The sequence below is a fragment of the Anomaloglossus baeobatrachus genome, chromosome 2 (genome assembly GCF_048569485.1).
Source record: "Anomaloglossus baeobatrachus isolate aAnoBae1 chromosome 2, aAnoBae1.hap1, whole genome shotgun sequence".
Taxonomy (NCBI): Eukaryota; Metazoa; Chordata; class Amphibia; order Anura; family Aromobatidae; genus Anomaloglossus; species Anomaloglossus baeobatrachus.
Genome location: NC_134354.1, coordinates 666,016,726 through 666,032,694, shown reverse-complemented (window position 1 = coordinate 666,032,694; position 15,969 = coordinate 666,016,726). Strand labels below are relative to the sequence as shown.

The 15,969-nt window shown below is 50.3% G+C and overlaps 1 protein-coding gene across 1 annotated transcript in view; it reads right to left on the bottom strand.

The window, feature by feature from the left end:
* The window catches only part of LOC142290514 (glycoprotein-N-acetylgalactosamine 3-beta-galactosyltransferase 1-like), a 90,643-nt gene extending 82,324 nt beyond the window's left edge, over positions 1–8,319 (bottom strand). Inside the window, exon 1 of the mRNA XM_075334474.1 lies at positions 8,196–8,319. The gene's annotated coding sequence lies outside the window, so the exon portion shown is untranslated. The remainder of the gene's footprint in view (positions 1–8,195) is intronic.
* Positions 8,320–15,969: the final 7,650 nt, after the last annotated feature.

Here is a 15,969-nt window from a genome sequence, read left to right as displayed (position 1 = left end):
GCCAACAAATATATTTACACTCCACTAAGTTTGTGGTTGCCATGCAAGTTCTCGGGCTTGTCCGTAAGACGTTCCTTACGCAATGGTTGCAGAAAGTCCCTACGGGGACTAGTTGCCGGCAACGGCCGGTTCAATCACGGTGTCAATCTGGTTACTGTTCAGTTGATTCAATCTTATCATTCAACAACATTTAACAACATACAAGAACATCACCCCCCTAAATGTTAGTCTCCCTGTACCTAAGTGGGGGTCGACCTAGGTTGGGGTGTGTGGACCTACGGGGGCCAAGGTTGGTGGTGGCAGGCAGTGGAGTAGAGGGCGCAGCTAGTCCCTCCCCCCGGCTATCATGTGGGGCAGGCAGAGGCATAGGGGAGCTGGGTGCAGGCACATCCCTGGGCGATGGGGCATCAACAGCCACTTCCATCTCTTTTTCCTCCATGGGTTGTGGGAACAGTATTACAGGAAGGATCACTGCGCCGTTCTGTGTTGGCCAATCGGCCAGGAAATCGCCCATCATGGTGTGGATTACCCCTTTCTCCTTCCCCTCAGCCGGTTCGGTGGCCGGGGCTTCAGTTGCCGTCCTCAATGGTGGGGGACACCTCTTCAGGTGATCTCGGGAAACCGTGGCCGAAGTCTTCCCCTGGTCACGGCTGATCTGGTAGGCCTTTCCATTCTCCCAATTGGTGGGTTATATTACATACAGGGCCTCTTCCCACTGGTCATCTAGCTTGTGGGTCCTTCGCTTTCTCTTCAAGACGACATCTCCGGGCATGAAGGGACCGGCAGCCGCCTTTTTGTTGAAGCACTGTTCTTGTTGCTTCCGCCTTTGGTACAAGTTCTTTTCTACATAGTCCTGGACCTGTCGGTACTGTGCTCTTCGTTGAATGTCCCATCCCGCGGTCGAAGGGAACGCTTCTGGGGCCTCCAACCCCATCTCTAGGTCCACTGGCAGTCAACCGGGCCGAGCTCTCATCAGGTACGCCGGTGTGCACTTTGTAGAGCTAGAAGGAATATTGTTGTACATATCGACCAGGTCAGGTAGCTTCTCTGGCCATAGGTTCCGCTCCTCGAGCGGCAACGTCTTGAGGAGGTTCAGGACCAAGTGGTTCATCTTCTCGCACATGCCATTGGTTTGGGCGTGGTAAGGCGTGGTCCGAATTTTCTTGCAACCGTACAGCTGGCAGAATTCTTGGAACACCTCCGCTTCAAAGGCCGGGCCCTGGTCGGTAAGTACCTTCTCCGGGTATCCATGTGGCCGACAGAAATAGGCTTGGAATGCTCTAGCGGCGGTACGGCCGGTCAGGTCCTTGACTGGGACAACCACCATAAATCTTGAATAGTGGTCCACAATGGTCAGGGCATAAGTATACCCACTCCGGCTAGTGGTGAGCTTCACATGGTCGAGGGCCACCAGCTCCAGCGGTTGATGTGTAACGATTGGGTGTAGCGGGGCCTTATGGCTGGCCTCATCCCTTCTTCTCAGTGTGCAGGGACCGCATTCTCGGCACCAGGCCTCCACAGATTCCTGCATCCCGCTCCAATAGAACCACTCTCTTAACAGCATTTCCAGCTTTTTCCACCCGAAGTGTCCGGCACCGTCATGGTATGCCTGAAGGACGGTGGGCACGTTAGCTTGAGAAATCACCAGCTGGCGAACCTTCCCGTGGGTCTTCGGATTGATTAACTCCCAATACAGCTTCCCTTGATGCAGGTATAACCGGGTTCATTCTCGCCACAAGCGTTGGGCCTCGGTAGGGGCAGTAGGGTCCATTCCAGCCAAGCCCTGTTCCACCAGGGTTTTGACCAAGCGGACAGCGGGTGCTTGGTCCTGGGCTTCTTGCCACCCCTTACTGGGCAGCGGGTCCAGGCTCACCTGTTGATGGACCCGCAACTTCTCGACTGGCAGCCGGTGAAACGCAGGCAGATCAATCTCTTCGAGGTCATCATCGTTCAGCCCCTCTTCCGACAGGTGGGGCATCTGGGAGAGGGCATCGGCATTGGCATTTGTACGGCCGGCCCGGTATTTGATAGTGAAGTCGTAATTGGCCAGCCTGGCCACCCACCGCTGTTCCAATGCACCCAGCTTGGCTGTATCCAGATGGGTTAGTGGGTTATTGTCCGTGTAAGCGGTGAACTTGGCCGATGCCAGGTAATGTCGGAACCGCTCGGTGATAGCCCACACCAGTGCTAGAAGCTCGAGCTTGAAGGAGCTGTAATTCTCAGGGTTCCTTTCGGTGGGTCGGAGTTTTTGGCTGGCATAAGCGATCACCCTTTCTATTCCGTCTTGATTCTGGGCCAATACCGCTCCCAAGCCCACATTGCTGGCATCAGTGTAAAGGATGAAGGGGAGACCGTAGTCGGGGTATGCTAGGATTTCTTCCCCGGTCAATGCCGCCTTCAGCTGGCGGAAGGACTCATCGTGCTTTTCCTCCCACACTAGCGGAGTCCCGGTAGGCCTACCACCCTTGGTCCCATGAGGAGGTCTTGCATGGGGGCAGCCATCTTCGTGTACCCTTTTATGAAGCGGTGGTAGTAGCCCACTAGGCCCAGGAACTGTCTCACCTCCCTCACCGTAGTCGGCCTCGGCCAGTCCTGTATGGCAGTGATCTTTTCCGGGTCTGGGGCGATGCCTTCCGCGCCCACTACGTGTCCGAGGTACTGTACCCTGGGCTTCAACAGGTGACACTTGGAGGGTTTCAGTTTCATCCCATACTTGGCAAGGGACGCGAACACCTCAGCTAGGTGCTCCAGGTGAGCTTCATATGTCTGTGAGTACACGATTACATCGTCCAGGTACAGCAAGACAGTCTCAAAATTCAGGTGTCCCAGACAGCATTCCATTAGCCGTTGGAAGGTAACAGGGGCGTTGCACAACCCAAACGGCATGCTATTGAACTCACAGAGTCCTATGGGGGTAGCGAAGGCGGTCTTTTCACGGTCTTCGGGGGCTACGGCCACCTGCCAGTATCCGCTGGTGAGGTCGAGGGTAGAGAAGTAGTTGGCGGTCCCCAGCGAGGCTAGAGATTCTTCAATACGGGGCAGAAGATAGGCATCTTTATGGGTTATCTGGTTGATCTTCCAGTAATCCACACACATCCTCATTGTGCCATCCTTTTTCTTGACCAGCACCAACGGAGCGGCCCAGGGACTGCAGCTATCCCGAATAACCCCTGCCTCTTTCATGTTTTTCAACATATCTTTGACGCATTGGTAATGTGCGGGCGGAATAGGCCTATACCTTTCTTTAATAGGGGGGTGCCTGCCGGTGGGTATGTGGTGTTGGACCCCTTTAATCTGCCCAAAGTCCAGCGGGTGTTTGCTGAAAACCTGCTCATATTCCTGCAATACCCGGTATACCCCGTCCCTGTGATGTGTTTGGGTATCGTCAGTGCCTACATGCAGCTCTTGACACCACTCACCCAACTGGGCAGGGGGCGTGTGGCGAGTGGCGGAGGGCGAGGAGGTTGGGGAGACTGTCTCTTGGATGGCGTGGGGGTCCAGGGTTAGTAGTTTGGTGAGGGTGGCGTAACGTGGGAGCCTAACCTCTTCCTCTCCACAATTTAGCACTCTCACGGGCACCCTTCCCTTCTTAACGTCCACTACCCCCCTGGCGGCCATTACGGTGGGCCAGTGTTCTGAGGGCATGGGCTCTACCATGGCTGGGTAATCGCGCCCCTGGGGACCTACCGCTGCCCTACACCAGATCATCATTTCGCTCCGGGGAGGCACAGTTAAAGGGGCCACATCCATCACTCTCACTCCTCCAATCTCTCCTCCCGCCGAGTTCACTTGCTGCCAGTACATCAAGGCCCGAATCTCCCGCTGCACCGCCCTTTGTCGACCTCCCGCTGCAGTGGCGGCCAGCTGTTGTAGTAGGGTCAGCACCTCACTCATGCAATGCTCCATTACATTTCTTCCTAGCACCACTTTTGGATCATGATCTCTGGGGTTATTCCTTATCACGACCATCCCTTGGTGTTGTAGCTCGGTTTGCCCCACGGTCATAGCCACATGTTTGTACCCCACTTGGGTCAAAGGGAGGCCATCAGCGGCAATTAATGTCATGCTGCTATCTGGAGGGGCAAGTTCATCCGCCCCCCAGTAACGTTGATACAGTGTATACGGTATCGTGGTTACCTGAGATCCAGTGTCCAGGAGCGCCATCAGCGAGACACCGTCCACAGCCAGAGGGATGATGGGGCGGGCTCAGATGAACCGGTCCCGCCAGTCGGGGGGCTACTGGGTTCTACTCCTGAGGATTGGCCCTTGGCCCAAGGGGTTGTTCGTTTAACGGACACCGCCGGGAGTAGTGACCGGGCTTGCTGTACTTGTAGCAGATCGGAGGTCCATACCGCGGGTCAGTAGCCCTTCTCCGCCGCATCCAGGGAACATCTTCAGGACGAGCGAGCTGTAACTCCCCCATGGGCCTGGATCTTGTTGGAGGCTGTAGGGCGGCGAGGATCTTAGCGCGGTCTCCATCCATACAACGGACCTGGGCAGCCAGCTCCTCCATCATTCCGCCAGAATTCACAGGCGCTGCCTGCATTGGGGAAGAAGGAGCTACCACGATGGGAGCCGTCTCAACCGGCCACGGGGCCACTTCCGGGACTTCGGATGCCAGGGGCTGCAGAGCCTTAATGGCCCGTTCTTTCAACATGGCAAAGTCCACATCAGGGTGCTCTAAGGCCCACAGACGAAGCTGTTTGCGGTCCTCCGGGGATCTCATCCCCTGCACGAATTGCTCCACCAGCATTTTGTTACTATCAGCATCATTAATGGGGTCCACCTGCTTCAACGTCCGGAGAGAAGTTTGCAGACGCAGGGCATAGTCTCTGATGCTGTCGGTGGGCCACTGTCGGCATTGGTAAAACTGCATCCGCAGCTCAGCCCCGGTGCGGATTTCAAAGGCAACCTGTAGCTTCTTGAAGATAGTGGCCACAGAGGACCGGTCCCCCTCGGCCCAGGTCTCCATCTCCTGCTCAGCTACGCCGGTTAGCTGCCCCAGCACCAGCGCTGCACGCTGCTTCCCAGTCAGGGGGTACAGTTCTAAAAGCGGGCTAAGCTTTTTCCGGAAGACCTGCAAGGTATCAGGTTTCCCGTTGTACTGCGGCAGCCAGGTAGCTCCGGGCACATAGGGCAAGGAGAACGGCATCACCTGAGCAAGGGCGGGGGCCGCGGCTCCCCCCGCTCCTGCGGCCAGAGCCCATTCCCATCTGCCGGCACGTCTGCGGCTACATCCACCGCTTCCGCAGCGGCTTCGTCGGGCACCAACATCTTGTTTCCGTCCCCCCTTGGTGTCTTTTTGGCACCTCCTCTTCAGGGGCGAAGCTTCGGCTTTCGCGCCTCCACTGCTCGGGAAGACGCTCGAGCGGGGACTTTTCGCGCCCAATATGGCGGCTTCCAAAAATTTTCGGCCGGACACCTCCGGCGGGACACAAGGCGCACTTCCACCAGCCGGTAGAATGGTACGAATCCTGTTCGTGACGCCAAGTTGTCGCGGGCGGGGAGGGCGCTGCGCTCACCCACTGCTCGGGTCCGGCTGCTGCTGCTGCTCGCTCGGTCGGTGGCTCGAGCAGTGGGCCGGATCCCGGGGACTCGAGCGGCGCTCCTCGCCCGTGAGTGAAAGGGGTGGTTTGGTTTAGGGATATTGTCCGTGACGCCACCCACGGTTTGTGGTGAGGGGGGGACACCACCGCTGCTCTGTACGGGGATCCCGGGAGCGTTGACAGGGAGCAGCTGAGATGTTTTCTCCCCTCTGTGGGTAGGGGGTTTGGTGGTCCTGGGGCCCTGTGGTGGAGGTCGGAAGGTGTGTTGCGGGGCCTGGCCGGGTGCAGGGTCGCGGGGCAGCGCAGTGCCAGACAGCACGGTGGTACTTACTCAGCCAGTAACGCACACGGAGTCTCTGGTAAAACAACCGGCTGGATGGACGAGTCCCACAGACGGCTGCGGCGGTCACTCCCGGTAGGTTGGCGGTAACTGTCTCTCCCTGCACCGGTGTTCTGTTCTCGGCCCCAATGGCTTCCCACTGATAGCCAACATACCGCTGGGGAGTGGGCTAAGGGAGCCCTTCCTTTGCCCGCAGACTCTGGCCCTGGGAGCTCTAGCTCTTGCGGTTAGCTTTATCTCCCTCACGGTTTGGACAGTTGCCTTCAGTCGGGTCTTTACTGCTGGGAAACCCTGGAGGTTCCCGTGGCTGATGGATTTGACCGGTTTTATGGCAATTCCTAGCCTGGTCGGGGTCCGTAGGCCCTGCCGGATGGTGCTGGCTTCTCTTCGCTCCCCGATTCGGTACCGGCGGGCCACCGCCCGTCCCCGGTCCTCACGGTTGTGCGTCAATCAGCCTCTCCTGCAGACGGTCACCACCGTCTGCCAACCTTGCTGTCAGGTGCCCGGGCCACGTACCCGGACACGGTCAGTCGGTTCCTCCACTACTACTTCCTCACTCTCCAACTCCTAAAACTCAACTCCCCTCCTTTTCCCGCCTCCAGGACTGTGAACTCCTTGGTGGGAGGAGCCAACCGCCTGGCCCCGCCCCACCTGGTGTGGACATCAGCCCCTGGAGGGAGGCAACAAGGATTTGTGTTTGACTTTGGTGTTCCTGACCGGGGTGTAGGGTGTGTTGTTGTAGTACCTGTGACGTCCTGGCTTGTCCAGGGCGCCACAATGCAGTCCCTGGCACTGACGTCCCCAGCGCCATGGACCTGCTTGGCTCCACACCCCCCCGCACTCCGCCCCCTGCACACATTACCCTGCTCAGCTCTGCCTCCCCCGTAGTCCGCCCTCCGCATGTATACACTAAACACACACACACACACACCTGGATAGTCACCTGTCCACAGCCATGCAGTCCCCGGTACTGACGTCTTCAGCGCCATGGCCCCGCTCGGCTCCACCACCTCCCCCGCACTCCGCCCCCCGCACACATTACCCCGCAGGATGGGGGCACATGTCTGGATGGTGGCTGCAGCACGATGGGGGCATATACCAGCATGGGGCCACATCACAGCATCAGCCCAAATACCAGGATGGGGGCCATACAAGGATGGAGACTATACCAGGATGGGACACAGACAAGGATGCTGCATATCTGCATATAACTGCCTTATTCTGTCTGTCTTGCTCCAAAATGACGTCTGTTAAAACTGTTCCTTCTGTTGTTTGTCATTTTAAAACCAATAAACAGTTATAAGAATACTAAATTAAACCTAACCCATCCAGTCCATTCATTACCTTATTATTCAATCTGCTAACCTACATACACATTCTAGACTACTCGATACGTTAGAATCGGGCCACCTTCTAGTGATATTATAAACATCCAAATGACTCTTGGCAGTAAAAAGGTTCCCCATCGCTATCATAAATGGTATTGTGGTGCATAGTGTCATTCAGTGGTTGGTTGCAGGGGTATTACAAGATTTTAAAATTATCCCCTACTCATATGTAGGGGGCATCTTACTGATTTTTGGGGGTCAATAGACTGTGACCTTCAGTAATCCCATGAAAAAGGCTCTAGTGCACATACTCAACCTCTGTTCCATTTAATCTGTATGGTATTGTTGAAAATAGTCAAGTGCTATACTTGTCTTTCTGTAGCAGTCCCATAGACAATGAGAGGACATCAATCATCTATCTTCCCCTCCAGATGACCATTAAGATAGTTGAGCGTCCCAGCAGTCAAACTCCCAGCAATTAGGGGATTTCAATTTTGGGAATATCCCTTTAAGTTACCATCTTGTTCTTGTCCCTCTAGTGACTGCATAATTGCTGCAACATGTCGACAAAATCAGAGAAAGTTATCTGTTTCTGAGAAACAAATTTAACATGAAGAATAAATAGCACTGCACTCTTTGTCATAGTCACAAAAATGACCTTTGCAATGTCAAAAATGTCAGTATCTAAGTAAAAGAACCAAACAGTCGCTACTAAACTCTGGCTACTGACAAGATCTTGTTACATGTACTCCAGACATACTACAGAAGACAATTTTGTCTGAAAGCCCCAATTAAAATGTCTTTGGCACTTCTAAAACATTACTGTGACTGAAAGCATTACCCCTTCAGTTATGACTCAAGCTCTCGGCTTTGCGAAAGTGACTTCCTTACATGTATCTAAAATATCGTGCAACACAATATCGTCTACTTCTTTTCTTAAAGAATCAGCCAAGAATAATACAGTTATCTGGAACCACTGACCTCTTCCCCGGGGCTCTTTTTGCTTTCGGAGATCCATATGCTGTGTCTGTGAAGGACAGGACCTTGCTCTTCCTTCTATCTCGAGAATTCTTCCTTCAGGAAGTGAGAAATATGCAAAACAGACTTTTCTAACATTTTAATCTCACATGGTGCGCACTGCCATGCAGGAAGCTCTTCCTGTTTTCTTCAACTGAACTTAGAGCGGAGAGCTGCACATAAATCGCTGTTTACAAGAACATCGCCAATTACGAAAACACAAAATCTTAAGAATGAAAACCATGAGGGACACAAGGCGGTCACTGGTACATAGGAGCTATTGGCTATTATATAGGGGATAATTTAATTTAAAAGGGTTGTCTGAAACTAAGTGCATTTTCTACTATACTGTATGTTTAACTGTTTAATTTAATTATCTAACCACATTCTAATGTACTTCAATTAAAAAATCCCTATCCTTCCCTCTTTAAAACTTTGTGTTTTTTATTCTTTTACATCACCACTTTGAAAAGAGGATGTGATCAGAGGACAGATGTAATAGAAGCTGTTGTAAGTGAGCACAGCATCAGCCCTCAATGACACTTTCAGGGGAAAAAAGGATGCAGAAAGGGCTCACACGAGAGTTTAATTCTGTCGGGTGCTATCCGATGTTATGTTGGCTAGCACCAATGTTATACTAAGGGGCAGTGCCGAGTTGTGCTTATTTTTCTCATTACGATTTGAGAAAAAAAATGCAACTTGCTATGAGTGTGTTCGATAATCGGATGACACACACATACAAAATATACACAGCAGCAGGCCAAGGAAGAAAGGTCAGCACTCACCCGAAATCTTGAAAAAGTCAATGCTTTATTTCATCTGATAAAAGCAGAACAGAGGCGAAGGGGAGAATGCGGAGAGCAGAAGGGCGACGGCTACTGTTTCGCGCGAATGTTCGCGCTTCTACGGGTCCTGACAAGTCTCCTCCGTTCTGCTTTTATCAAATTAAGGATTGACTTTTTCAAGATGTCAGGTGAGTGCTGACCTTTCTTCCTGTGTCTGCTGCTGTGTAATTGTGACGCCCCTGGACTATCGGGTTATCACAGGGTACTGCACAAACTGCCCTTCCATGCAGTATCCGAGTCCTTCGTGGTTCTGGGTCCCCATCTTACAGTGTTGCCTCCAACAGCAAATCAAATCCTAGATACACACTGCACCACACCCACCAGGCACACCAGTGGACAGCTTGAGCAGAATAGAGTCGCCCACCTGGGGGTCAGGGAGGGGAGGTGAGTAGTGTAGAGTAGGGTAGAGAGGAGAGAAGGGAAGTATCCCTAGAACTGAGAGGAGCTCAGAGGAGGTTGGGAGTGGTGGCTCCCAGGAGAAGCAGTCTAGGCTGCAGACGGTGGCCTGGACCTAGAGGAGTCGGACCCCCGGTCACAGAGGATTGCGGATAGGTGCCTGGACCTGTCAAGGAGGACAGTCAGCAGCCTGGTCTTATCACCAGTCCGAGACTGAAGTCATGGCGGGATACACGGACTCTAGGTCGGGGAGAAGCTTCAGGCAACCCGGCAATTAACCTGAGAAGAACTGAGCCTTTATGATCTGTTCTCACCCGCTCCAGAATTGGGGTACTAGCGCAACGAGGGGAATAGGGCCTTCCAAACAAGCACCCCAAGAAAATCCCAAGCGCGAGCCCTGAGAGCAGGCTCCCACACTTAGCCACAGTGTGGAGTGGGGCCCAGCACGTTTTAGACTACTGGGCCACTACGTTGAAGTTAAACTTTGTGCCAGGAGGCAGGTCACGGATCACCAGGCAATACTGTAGGAGACGGGACCCGGACGAGCTCCCCTCTGAGAAACAACGGCAGTCAGAGACTTGGTTTACCCGGTTGTCAGCGTCTGCTTAATGGCTGAGTGAGCACCTGAGTGGTCCCTGCATCCCACGGCACCCCCACGAGTCCCGGGGCCGTCCCCTACCTGTGGAGGGCAACGACACCTTGCTGCCTCACTCCATCACCACGGGTACTCCCATCGGCAGCGGTGGTACTCCTTCTTTACCATACACCACGGGTGGCATCACGAACTACATCAATTTCCCCTGTAAATACCCCCTTTTACTTAGAGTGTGGCCCCTAAGCCCCCGGGTCCAGAGACCCTCGAGCCACGGACGGAGACTACCCCTGGATCCGAGCGGTTCGATCCGCTGCTGGGGCGGCACATATAGTTTATATCTGCCTGGTTATAGCACCCCATGACTCTTGCTTCTCCATGCAGCCTCCCAGCTATGCTGTCTTTGAGTAGTGTGTGTTAGTAGTGCCGGACAGCTTGTTTTTTTAGCACACACTCATACAAGTTTACAAGTGCAGTCAATTATACGATGACATAGACAATGGAGAAAATGTAGATATTAAGTTCTCCATCTTCTCTTCATCTGTGCTACGATTCAAGAGAATCGGATCACAGTAAATGAGACATGACTTAGCTTTGATCAGAGTTTGAGCTGGGTGTCATGAAAGGTGTTGTCCACTAACAGGACAACCTCTTCTGATTCCACTTGTTTCTCCCCGTTAAATAAAAGGCCCTGTACCCGCTTCCCATTCTGGTGCCGTTCCAGCATTGTTGGTAATTGTGGTTCGGGGCTCACATGACATTGTGACATCATGCGAGCCTTTAATATAGCCACTGGTATAGTATTAATAGATCAACAAGACTGTATACAGCAAAAATACACATAAAATATAACCTTTAATGAGTCTCTTTAAAAAGAGGATTCATATTACCTCTATAAAAACAATATCTGTCACAGAAAATGCTGTGCTCTATTGTCCACTATTATCACAGGGATCAAAGCACTCTGCCACAGAATATGTATAAACAACAACTGACCACAAGGCCAAAGATTAGGTACACACTCATTCACTGACAACACACCAGGGGACAGAATTGACTACCCCCACTCATGTGCTGTCCAAACAAATGCGCAGTAGTCCTAAAATAGGGGACCAATGCAGACTAATACCTAACCAGTTGGTCAAGTAACATATATTATATTTCTGACCAATACGCATCAGTGGTTCAGAATAAACATGGCAATGCTCCTAGATACCAGAATTCACCAGAACAATATACATGTAGAAAAGATGGAACAATCTCACCAATTTTGGTGCATTCAGTTTCCACAATCATCCGACGGACAATTTCCCATCATTATAGGCGTCTCCACAGTTCCTTTCAAACTGGACCTGGGATCCCTCTAGATTAAAGGTCACTGTCCTTCCCAAATTCTCCTTCTCCCGACGCGTTTCATATGTCCCATAATCATCAGGGGAGCTTGAATGAGGAGATATAGGTTCCTGCTGTGAAACCTTTCATGGGTTTACTATAAATAAAGCAACAATCATAGGGAATAAACGGGGGAGTAAACATAGATGAACCCCTCTACAAAAGGCTTCCCCAATAAGGGTATAATAAAGAGCAGGTGACTTACCAGACGGTGACAGCACACATCATCCAGGCTGCACACCGCTGTTTCACAGTCACCATGTTTAAATAGTCACCACTCCTTTGCCAGCATGTGACGTCACATCCGCATATGCGCTCCCCGTTTCCATATTAAACTGTGGAACGCAGCAGTGGAACGCAAGGTCCCTCAGGAAGTGACGATCACTCTCCTAGCGCATCACTGACGCTCCCTTACCAGAACGTCTATGCAGAACGCAAGTGCGTTCACAGCGCCCGCCTCCATAATATGATCAGAGCCGAGACGCCTCGGTGGAACGCAGATGCGTCCATAATGCCCGCCCTATTTACAGAATAGCAACAGCGCCCGGCCAGCAATTCACTTGCGCATGCGTGAGGTTCAAAAATGAACAATGCTATCCATAAACTATAAACCGCCCGATTTTTATGCAGTAAATATAGATGGAAAGCGGGATAAATTTGCTACCAGATGATATATGCTAGTTTAATAAAACCCAGGGATTTATCAATCAAAAGCTAGATCCTATTAGAAAATACTATTCTCAGGGAGTAGACAAAGGGATGGAAAGGAGGAAAGGGATGGAGGGGGGACCCTTGGGGACAGAGACTAAAATCACCAATCCGATTAGAGAACTATTAAAAACGTATTACCGGAGGACACGGTTCCATAGAGTAAAAAAGGCTACGACCAAGAGGGAACCCGGAGGCCAACACGAGACAACCAACTAGACTAATAGGGAAGAATAGAAAACCTACCCACTCCACCACCAGCTATTCTAACTTAAGATGACTTTCCCTACCTAACAGCGGAGGTTGGCACCCTAAAAGTGCGGTGTGTGGCGCCCCCGCTCATACGATGGCTATCCCTCCTATCTACCACTACACCTCCACCTACAGAAAGGGTGCATAGGAAAGGGTCTCGTTCAAGCCAAGGGGGTAAACCGTCTTTAACCTAAATATCCATCTTGATTCTTTTTGAAGGATTTTTTTATCCCAGTCACCCCCTCGTTTAAGTGGGGGAACAATATCAATTCCCTGAAAGGTCACATGACTCTCGGCCCCTCGATGGACAACATTAACATGGTTAGCCAGTGGAGTGTCATTTCTCAGTCTTATGTCTCTCAAATGCTCTCCTATCCTCCTTCTGAATTCCCTCTTGGTCTTGCCTATATATTCCTGCCCACAAGAACATGTGGCTTTGTATATGACCCTTTGTTCGGCAGTTGACAAAACACCGAATTTCAAATTCCTTACCAGTGTTATTACTCAGGAACTTTTTCCCTACTTTTATAACACTGCACGCCAGACAGCCACTACACCGAAAGCACCCTTTCAGGTTGCTTTTCAGCCAATCACAACCCGTACATCTGCCATCAACAAAATGGCTGTGCACCAGTCTGTCATGTAGTGATCTTGCTTTTTTGAACGTAATCTGGGGTTTATCAGGAATGAGTTTACCAATGTCAGAATCCATCCAATTGATGGTGGCATTTTGTCACTTTTTACCTTCAAATGTGTAAATGGTCCCAGGCCATTCGCATTAGGATCAGTTTCTCCAATACTGTATAAGAGTCTCACGTCCTCAAGGATCTTCTGGTATACCCAGCTCAGTGCTCTGTTTTCTATTTTCTCTGACAAAAAATTTTCTCCATTTTAGCTTCCTGGTGAACAAATTTAAATCCTTCACCCCTTCAAATGAATCAAAGTCAGTAGTCGGTACAAATCCCAAGCCTTTACTTAGAACTGACATCTCTGTGTCTGTAAGGGTGTGTTTTGATAAATTAATTATTTGGGTTGACCTGGCGCCAAAAAGTGACAAAATGCCACCATCAATGGGTGATGTCGGTTCTATAGATATTTTTTGTAACTTGGTCACCCGAGATCTTGAAAATCTTCGGGGGGGACGCTCTAGGGAGTTCAATCTCACCAAGACTGAAATGGCGAGCTTGGTATCTCTGGAGCACTCTTCTGATTTAATAATAAAGAAATCGGATAAGGGTGGTAACATTGTTTTGATGGATGTGGACAACTACAAGGATATGTGTTTGAATATCCTGAGTGATAGTAATGGGTACGGTAAACTTGCGGTTAACCCAACCAAATTGTTCCATCGTGAGCTGAAAAATATTCTATTGAAAGCAAAATACAAGAGCTTGATAGATAAGGGTGAGTTTGATTTTTTACTCCCTAGATTCCCAGTGACCCCCACCTTCTATTGTCTCCCTAAGATACATAAAGGAACCAGCCCACTTAAAGGGAGACCAATAGTTTCAGGGGTGGGGAGCCTCACTCAGAATCTGGGTATTTATCTTGACGAACTGTTAAAGCCCTTTGTCACTTCGCTCAATTCACATCTTAAAGACACCTCAGATCTTTTGAAAAAACTTGATGGCATTACCATTGAAAGAGATGTAATACTTGCCAGTATTGATGTAGAATCTCTGTATTCTTCAATTAGACACGAAATAGGTCTAAAAGCTGTCGCACACTTCCTGAACAGCAGGGGTAGGCAGTTTGGTGAACATAATGCCTTCCTACTGGAAATCTTGGAGTTTTGTTTCACACACAACGTCTTCACATTTGGGAACCAGCTTTACCACCAGCTCAGGGGCACCGCGATGGGCAGCCCTTGTGCGCCATCGTACGCAAATTTGCTCCTGGGCTGGTGGGAGGAGGCGTTAGTGTTTGACGACGAGTCCACCCTGCCCACAGACAAGATTCTGCTATGGTGCAGGTTTATTGACGACATCTTCATCTTATGGAAGGGTTCGGAGGTAGAACTGTCTCAAATGGTACAAGAACTGAATAGGAATAACCTTGGTTTATTTTTTACATTTGAGGTGAACAGCTCTAAGTTACCCTTTTTGGATGCCCTTATTGAAAAAACTAGTGAGGGAAATATTGTTACCAGTACCCATCGGAAAGAGACGGCAACTAACTCACTTTTACGGTGGGAAAGTGGTCATCCAAGAACGTTGAAAAAGGGCATCCCTAAGGGCCAATTCTCCAGAATTAAGAGAAATTGCTCGAATTCAGAGAAGTGTGCGCTACAGTTTGATGACCTTGAAGATAGATTTAGGGAAAGAGGCTATCCCAATAAGATAATTAAGGAAGCACGGGAGGAGATTAGCAAAATTGATAGACCGAAGTTGCTATTCCCCCCACCTAAAACGAAGAATGCAGATGAAATAATACGTTTTGTCACAACCTTTAACAATGGTTCGAAGGCCATGAGAGAAATACTGGAGAGGCATTGGCCCATTTTGAAAATGGATTCTGACATTGGTAAACTCATTCCTGATAAACCCCAGATTACGTTCAAAAAAGCAAGATCACTACATAACAGACTGGTGCACAGCCATTTTGTTGATGGCAGAGGTACGGGTTGTGATTGGCTGAAAAGCAACCTGAAAGGGTGCTTTCGGTGTAGTGGCTGTCTGGCGTGCAGTGTTATAAAAGTAGGGAAAAAGTTCCTGAGTAATAACACTGGTAAGGAATTTGAAATTCGGTGTTTTGTCAACTGCCGAACAAAGGGGGTCATATACAAAGCCACATGTTCTTGTGGGCAGGAATATATAGGCAAGACCAAGAGGGAATTCAGAAGGAGGATAGGAGAGCATTTGAGAGACATAAGACTGAGAAACGACACTCCACTGGCTAACCATGTTAATGTTGTCCATGGAGGGGCCAAGAGTCATGTGACCTTTCAGGGAATTGATATTGTTCCCCCACTTAAACGAGGGGGTGACTGGGATAAAAAAATCCTTCAAAAAGAATCAAGATGGATATTTAGGTTAAAGACGGTTTACCCCCTTGGCTTGAACGAGACCCTTTCCTATGCACCCTTTCTGTAGGTGGAGGTGTAGTGGTAGATAGGAGGGATAGCCATCGTATGAGCGGGGGCACCACACACCGCACTTTTAGGGTGCCAACCTCCGCTGTTAGGTAGGGAAAGTCATCTTAAGTTAGAATAGCTGGTGGTGGAGTGGGTAGGTTTTCTATTCTTCCCTATTAGTCTAGTTGGTTGTCTCGTGTTGGCCTCCGGGTTCCCTCTTGGTCGTAGCCTTTTTTACTCTATGGAACCGTGTCCTCCGGTAATACGTTTTTAATAGTTCTCTAATCGGATTGGTGATTTTAGTCTCTGTCCCCAAGGGTCCCCCCCCCCCCTTCCTCCTTTCCATCCCTTTGTCTACTCCCTGAGAATAGTATTTTCTAATAGGATCTAGCTTTTGATTGATAAATCCCTGGGTTTTATTAAACTAGCATATGTCATCTGGTAGCAAATTTATCCCGCTTTCCATCTATATTTACTGCA